This window comes from Acomys minous (assembly GCF_964271855.1).
Source record: "Acomys minous genome assembly, chromosome: 1".
NCBI classification, from domain to species: Eukaryota; Metazoa; Chordata; class Mammalia; order Rodentia; family Muridae; genus Acomys; species Acomys minous.
Window position 1 is genome coordinate 45,791,190 of NC_140483.1, and position 6,843 is coordinate 45,798,032.

Here is a 6,843-nt window from a genome sequence, read left to right on the forward strand (position 1 = left end):
TTTTAAAAAACATCTACAAATCAAGCTTTGATTAGTAACTGATCCTCATCTGGTATTTTTCTACAAAGATCTATAAGATTTTACTATTAATAGTTATCTTTATTTTTTAATTTTCTAAATTATATTTCTAAAAGAAACTTGCAAGTACATAAATGAACAGCACCAAAAATAATCAAACATGAAGCCAATATTGTTCAATGAAGTTCTACTTATTTGGAGTAGGATTTTTGGAAGAGATGCTACGAAGCAAAAAATAAATCATAGTTTTTACATTTTGCTTGTCCTGTGTGTGTGTATGTGTGTTTGTGTGTGTGTGTGTGTTTGTGTGTGTATGTCTTGTGGTGTGTATGCATATCCGTGCCTTTTGGTGTGCTGTATGTGTCTTGCGGTATGTGTGTGTGTGTGTGTGTGTGTGTGTGTGCGCGCACGCATGAGTGTGTGAATGTGCATGTGTGCGCATAAGCAGTCCCAGAAGCCACAAAATGGAGATAAGGATATAATTTTGAAGCCTATGGAGAAAGATGGTTCTCTTACAGACTCATGTTTGCTGACAATTCAGATAGACTTTTACTTTGTAGATATACCCTGTAGCTGTATTCACTTGTTCTTTTTCACGAATTTCTTATTTTTTATGAGAATATGAATCATCTAATCTAGAGACCACTTAAATCCAAGATGAATTTTATCTCAAGATCTATAACTAATTTGTTATGTGGTGTACCGCTCACCTAGCATGAATACTATGTCCAGCAGCACAGAAGCAAAGCACTTAAGCAGAACGGAAGAAAAGGGCAGACGTTCAAAGTCATTTATTATAAAGGAAGTAGGGAGTCAGCCAGAAATGAATGTGTCACTATCTCAAAGGATAAAAATCTCTTAAGTTGAATTTAGCTATGATATCTCTTATTTCAAATAAGATCACAGTCTGAGCTTCAAGGTAGACATAGATTTGGGGATACTACTATTCAATCCACTTCTAATCATTAATGTCAAAGGCTTGAATCCTAAAACTTTTTTTCAAAGTTCAAATCTAGAGGAAATACAAGTGTACTGACAGCTTTTCTAAAATAGTTATTTTTATTTGCCCAGAAGTCTTAAGACCATCCACAGTGATGGGTAACTAAATACTAAAACAAGGAAATACAAAATATAAATGCATTCCTGATGGAGGGCAACAAGACTTCATCAAGGTAGGGGCTTCAAATATCTTTTGAAATATGAATAAGTACAAGAAATCTAATGATGCTTTGGTCAAGCTTCTATTAGTAACTAATACTTATTTGGCTCAAAGATTTACTAGTTCATACAATTAATAATTTATTTTATTTTATTTTAATTATAAATATATTTTATTAAATTATTCATATTACATCTCAATGGTTATCCCATCCCTTTTATCCTCCCTTCCTCTCTCCCTCCATTTTCACCTTACTCCCCTCCCCTATGACTGTGACTCACGGGGACCTCCTCCCCCTGTATATGCTCATAGGGTATCAAGTCTCTTCTTGGTAGGCTGATATCTTTCCTCTGATTGCCACCATGCCTCCCCATCCAGGGGAGGTGGTAAAATATGGGGCACCAGGGTTCATGTGAAAGTCAGACCCCACTCTCCACTCAACTGTGGAGAATGTCCTGTCCATTTGCTACATCTCGGTAGAGGTTCGAAGTTTACTGTATAAATTTTCCTTGGCTGGTGACATAGTTTGAGCAGGAACCCTGGGTCCAGATCTTCCCATCATAATGTTCTTCTTGTAGGTTTCTAGGACCCTCTGGATCCTTCTATTTCCCCATTCTCTCTTGCTTTTCTTACCTAGAGTCCCAGTAGGATGTCCTCCTCTCTTTCCCACTTTCCTGGTAAGTGAAGACTTTCATGGGACATGCCCCTTGGGCTAGTGTCTAGATATACGTGAGTATATACCATTTGACTCTTTCTGCTTCTGGGTTAATTCACTTATTATTATAATTTCTAGTTCAATCCATTTGTCCAAAAATTTCAGGAATTCCATGCTTTTAATAGCTGAGTAGTATTCCATAGTGGACATGTACCACAGTTTCTTTGTCCATTCTTCTACTGAGAGACACTTAAGCTGTTTCCAGGTTCTGGCTATCATGAATACGTCTGCTGTGAACATGGTTGAACAAATGTTCTTGTTGTGTGCTGGAATATCTTCTGGGTATATTCCAAGAAGTGGAACCGCTGGGTCTTGAGAAAGCCTTATTCCCAGTTTTCTGATATAGATTTCCAAAGTGGCTGTACTAGTTTGCATTCCCACCAGCCAAAGTGGCTGTACTAGTTTGCATTCCCACCAGCAATGATGGAGTGTTTCTCTCTCTCCACATCCTCGCCACCATGTGGTGTTGCTTGGATTTTTTATCTTAGCCATTTATTAATTTTCATAGACAAAAACTTACATGGTTTTTATAATTTGTTGTTGTCCTCTTATTTTTAATTAGTAAGAAGAGAAAAAAGCAATCTCTAAGGCTTACAAGTAGATTTACTTCACTGGATTTTTCCTTTTCTTTCAGTAAACTTTGTTTTATTTATATTTATTTATAACTTCAAACCATGAAGATTAAACAGCAATACCTGTGATAAACAATTATTGTCTTAAAATACAACATGATGGGATACCTGATGCAGTGTGGTACAGGGCACCTAACTGCTGTGGAATTATTATGGTACCATGAGATTTATTATGAATCTCAACCATCATTTCACCATCGTGCTGTCTCCTTTATTGTTAGAGCGAGTGCTTTAGATGACATCTTATAAATCCTTGCTTTGGTCAATATATTTGCAGTGTCTTAACATAGAAGAGGTATGCCTACCTATCACTACCTCTGAGATTTAGAGGTATAATTTCAATTTAATGTGAAAAGTTTTAGCTGGGTAAGTTCCATTAGCCTCTTTTGTCAAGAAGGGAATATGCCTATTCATTTTCATGTTCAGGTTATATATTGAGCTTTATCAACACATGAGAGGTGTAATGTGATATTTACAAAGATGGGAGCTTATTGTCTTCTTTTGCGGTTCCCATATGCCCAAAAATATTGATTTATATTTCCTTTTGTAAACAAATGTCAAGTTTATAAAAGTTTATGAAATAAGATGACTTTTTTTTTTTAATCTTAAAACATTAGAGGCCTGTTTGTGGTGCTTCTGCCACAAGTGTCAGGAAGATAGGATCTTCTATCCTTATTTTCAACAACCCAAAACAAAAACATGATATAGCTGGTTATGTGAGGTAAGCTAAGCTAACTCCAAATTGAATTCTGATGTGCACAGTATTTATAAGTCAAACATTAGTTAAAGAATTAGAGTGTAGATGAGCACATATGCACATGGAAGGGAGGGACTTGTTTCATATACATGTAAGTTAACAAAAAACATGTGAAATGAAAATAATATTTACTCATGAGTTCTATATCCTATGTACAGTTTAATTCCACTATTATCTCTTTTTTGTTTATTTAATTGGTTTAACTAATGAAATTATATTGGACAAATGTAGCTTTGATTAAATAAAGGTAAAACGCACAGAACACCCTGATATTCTTGGTTACTTTGGTAGTCATGGATCTGAAACTCAAGGGAGTTTTTCCTGATTATCAAAACTCAAAAACTGATGGCAATCCATTGTTCTCCTTATTTCTTTTTTTCTTCCTTCTTTTCTTTTTTGTGACGTTTTATTTTATTAATCTATTAATATTATATCTCAGTGGTTATTCCCTTTCTTGTATCCTCCCATTCCTCCCTCCCATTTTCCCCTCATTCCCCTCCCCTGTGACTGTGAATGAGGGGGACTTCCTCCCCTTTTATATGCTCATAGGGTATCAAGTCTCTTCTTGATAGCCTGCTGTCCTTCCTCTGAGTGCCACCAGGTCTCCCCCTCCAGGGGACGTGGTCAAATATGGGGCACCAGAGTTCCTGTGAAAGTCAGACCCCACTCTCTACTCAACTGTTTCTTAATTAAGGACCTGTGTGGAAAAATTATAAAATATTTGTCTGTATGTTTACTAGCTTGAAATATTTAGCTTTGAAAATTTGAGAGATGTTTATACATAATGTTAGCAAAAACATAACATCGCTTCTAAAATCTCTAGTGAAGAACTGGACAATATATTTTTAAAGTTACTAAAAACAAAAAACAAAATGAATTTCCAGGGACCGCAGCACTGTGAAGGTTGCTGCAGGCACTTTCCCCTGTGGCTCAGCTTCTGCCAATATGATCCCCGGCTTTCAAAGCAGCCACCAGAACTTCTCCTTCGGGCCTTGGAAGTTGCTGGTGGCCAAGACCCACATGATGAAGTCTGTGGATATGGACAAATTAGCTTATGGACTGTATATGCCATCCATCTCTGAAATGATGCTTGCAGACAATGTTCTTAGGATCCAGCATGGCACTGGCTTTGGAATTGAGTTCAATGCTACAGATGCACTGAGATGTGTAAACAACTACCAATGCTTAAAGTAGTTTCTGCTGAAGAGGGACAGAAAAGTAGGACAGAGGGTGAACACTCCAAAGAAGTTATTCAACTGTATGACTGGATCTATACAACAGAGTATAAAGAACCGTTACTTGGAGAGTTTTAAGTTAAAGATTGTACCAACACAGATCATATAGATTCGGAGAAACTGAAAGCCAGAGAACAGATGAAAAATTTTGAAGTTCTCCTGTTTGAAGATTAATCGCATGATCACGGAGTTTGTAGCTCGAGTGTGAAGATTAGAACAGTGACTTCCAGCTCTTTTCTTGATTGTCAGTGGAGTGCTCATCAGAATGAATGACGTAAGCAAGGCTATACCATGAGGCTGAATTCACAATTACTGACCTACATGTTGGGAGAATATACACCTACAGAGAGCAGAGTTGCTAATACAATGCATGTCCTGCCTTTCATTTTCATGGAACCTAATGAAATATCACAATATTTACCAATCAAGGAGGCATTTTTGAGAAGCTAATACTTCTAGAAAGAATTGATCCTAACCCTGCAGCCTCAGAAAGTATGCCCTCGGAATAGATGAGGTATGGCATACCTTCGCTTTGGAATCTGACTGGACACCTTGGCTATTTGTAAGGGTATTTTTATTATGAAAACTAATTTCCTTTCTTATGAGCAGATTTTCTGTAGCCTTGAAGGAAAATAAATGATGTTTTGTAGGTAGGTTCCACTCAACTCCTATTTATACTGTCTGTTTCAAATTCCCCAATCTACCATATATTTAGAAATACGCATTGAGATTCAATGTGCTGTAATTTATTGATAATTTCATTGAATATAAAATTAAATCAAAATACTATAAATATGACAAATATATGTGATAATTTACAAAGACATATTACATTTATGAAAATGTATGTGAACCATGTGGTACTATATGTATGTGTATGCATATGATTGTGTTTGCATAAAATTCAGGTATAGAGTATTACAATTTAAGGGTTTTAGAATTATAAAATTATATACTTAAGAAATTTATTTTTTCATTTTATAAACCTTTAAATTTTATTTTATGTGTAAAATTAAAATTAGGTATTTTATAAAAGATACGATAATAATTAATAGTCTACTATATAATCAGTAACAATATGATTGATTTTAATGTTTGTAATTTACTCACAAATAATTCAGTAATTGTGAATTCTTAATCAATTATATTGTTTTGTTAATTGAATATTCTTACACTAAATATTGCATTAGTCCATCAGGCAATCTAAGCCCATTACATATGGCCTCAGTTTCTATGTTCTTTCCAGGTTATTTTAGCAAAACTACTTAAAAATGCCTGCATGCATTACTGTCTAGTTCTTCTCTATAGAACACAAACCTATTTACATAAATTCCTCAGGAAAAAGAAAGACATTGAGTATACTTCAGGGAATTATGATTTCAGTATTGATCATCTGCTTATGTTATCAACAATGAAGTAATCCCATTGTGCAAGTAATTCTGTGATGGTCTGTTTTCTAAGACAATACATGTGTGTCACAGTTTTTAATCCACAAAAGTCATTCAATGGTAAATTGAAATCATCTTAGTAATTCAATTATTTACAGAAAGGTAATAAAACTAAATGTGTTTCAACATAGAAAGAAGTTAAGTTGTAAAATTACCTCAGTTGTTCAGTGATATTTTTTTTTTGTATGTGTATGTCTGGGAGTCAATGCACAGCATCACATACGATATACCAACAACTGAAATTGTTCTTGAAACCATTGGTTTCATTTACTCATTCTTTGTTCCTGTGAATTAAAATTTTCAATCACTATTTTAATATATAAATAAATTTATACAATCATATAAATATTAGTATTAATTCATCTTTTTTTTCCTCTATTTCCTGCATGGAGATGGTATGGGCTCTAATTTAAAATTTGTTGCAAATTCCATTTTACTTAGAATGAAAATGCCAGATTTTTTGTTGGTGGTTCAGTCTCTGTGAGCCCCTGAGGGCACTGGTTGAGGACTCTGTAGGTCATCTTGTGGTGTCCTCGTCCCCTTCTTCTCCCTCTAACCTCCCTCTGTCTCTTCCACAGCCTTCTCCAAACTTGGCCCATTGCTTGGCCTTTGGTCTCTGCATATGTCTGCATCAGCTGCTGGATAAAGGCTCTCAGAAGACAATTACACTAGACCCCTCTCTGCAAGCATAGCAGACTATTGTTAATAGTGACAGTAGTTGATCCTCTTCAGTGGGGTTGGTTCTGAACCTGGAGGCCACTTGACTGCCATTATATCAATCTCTGTTCCTTCTTTGCCCCTACACTTCCAGGAGACAAGATATATTTGGGTTAAAGAATTTTTGTATGGTTTGGTGGTCTACTTCCTCTGCTGCGAATT

The 6,843-nt window shown here is 35.5% G+C and overlaps 1 pseudogene across 1 annotated transcript; it reads left to right on the forward strand.

The window, feature by feature from the left end:
• Positions 1 to 4,226: 4,226 nt before the first annotated feature.
• LOC311593288 (TIP41-like protein) lies at positions 4,227 to 5,025 on the forward strand (annotated as a pseudogene). The gene has a single exon. The product of its transcript is annotated as a TIP41-like protein (transcript).
• The last annotated feature ends 1,818 nt before the right edge of the window (positions 5,026 to 6,843 follow it).